The sequence below is a fragment of the Anoplophora glabripennis genome, unplaced genomic scaffold (genome assembly GCF_000390285.2).
Source record: "Anoplophora glabripennis isolate ALB-LARVAE unplaced genomic scaffold, Agla_2.0 scaffold435, whole genome shotgun sequence".
In the NCBI taxonomy this organism is placed as follows: Eukaryota; Metazoa; Arthropoda; class Insecta; order Coleoptera; family Cerambycidae; genus Anoplophora; species Anoplophora glabripennis.
The window spans coordinates 249,955-251,887 of NW_019416798.1; positions in this window are offsets into that span (position 1 = coordinate 249,955).

Sequence of the window (1,933 nt, forward strand, 5' to 3'; positions counted from 1 at the left end):
CCGATTTTTCAGGAACGGCTCCAATTTGTGTACATACAATCTTATAAGGAAAGAGAGTAAATATTTTATTAATTAGTAATAGATTATCGAGGACAATAATATTTTTTTATTGAGTAGGCAATAATTTTTAGTTAATAAGCTTAAACAATCTTATAATTACTATTCCTTCATTATAAAAACAGAAATACGGTTTTTAAAATTACATGTAGTTTCTTCTTCAAAAGTGACCTTAAAACACGTATAACATGGAATAGTCAACAGTCTAATGTTTATATTTTCACATTAACAATCCGATAATGTAAATTAACTGCTATTTTCAGTAAAAAAATATATACCTAACCTGAAATATTTTTTTACTTTGGCGAGTCGTATTAACTTAAAAACACTGCTTAATTACTAAAATATATAGAATCTTGCTACTAATTGCGTTTGGAGAATAATATGTATAGGCATAAAATATATATATAATATTACTGTATGTATTTAGTCCATTGAAATGAAGGCTGAACCTCCATTTTTTCCTCTGTCGATCAAACCTGGGCGCAAATATGTTTTCGACCCTCAGGAATCCGAATCCGCAAAAATTTTTGACCTAGGTGATCAGGCAAGGGGTCAAAAGGTCAAAAACCCGTAAAAATAAGGTTTTTCGCAAATATCTCGTAAACTACGGCAAGTAGCAAAAAAATAATTGCACCATCGTGTTCCCAGGGAAATTTTACATCGATTTTATGCTATTGCTTATTAAAATTAAATAAATTTATGTCATGTTTTGGACAATTACCAAGCAATATAATGCGATTTCAAATATAATTAGCCTGCAGTTATAGTGGATCTGAATTCAATTGCCAGATACACTATTTTTTTTGCTACTTACTTTAATTTTTAAATGGAAAACCAAAAATAATACTAATGAAGAACAGAAAAAAAACTTTTTTAGAACGAAATACTTATTGCAAAAATGAAATATAGTGCTCTGAAAAATCGACTTGTAAAGCTTATTCTACAAATACTAAAAAAGTCAAAATTTGTATAAACAATTGTTCCCAGAATGACAACTTTTTATTTCTAAATTTTGAAGACTTTTGAAGAATTGAATAATGAATAAAATAAGCCTAGTAGTCCGGGCGAATTAGGTTTTTTTTCAAAAATCGGGCCTAAATCTAATCTAAATAAATTTTAGTGTCATCTAGACACTTGAAGGAACACAGGAAAATTTGGAAAATAATTTTTAACTTGACTTTTGTTAAAGTTATTCAATTGTTAATGAACTAATTTTTCGTGGACTTAATCTTTCATAAAATTTGTTGTAAAAGTTTAAATAATGTATCTAAAAATTTTTTTCTTTCTCGAAGGTCTTTTTATATACATAATAAACAAGATTCCGTTGTAAAAGTTTATAACAGTTTTATCATTTGTTTATAATGATTTTTAAAGTTAACAAAAAATGAAAAATCCGGGAAATGTTATAAATTTTTTTTTTACCAAATGTTTGATTTTACTTGTTTTTCTATTAATATATTGCGTTTATTAACTTAGCTATAACAAATTTATAAACAAATGGACAAGTTTAATATTTTTGAAACATTTTTTTGCTATTTTATTGTCTTGGTAAAATAATGATTTTTAAAAACAAAAATTTTTCTTGAATAAATTTTTTAATTGTTTATAATCGTTTTTTTGATTTATTTGTCATTTAAATTATTTATTAAGAATTTTTTTTTAAATCATCATTTGCTATTATCAATATAATTACAAAAAAAAAATTATTCAAATTTTCATTGTTTATTTTATAACTCAAAAGTTCATTGTATTCCGTAAATATCTTCCAGGCTGCACAATTGGTTAAAATTTTGAGTTTCTGCTCTTACAAAAGTTAAGTGTTTAATTAAAAATAGACAAAATTGAAGAAAACAACAAGAAGAATATAAAATAT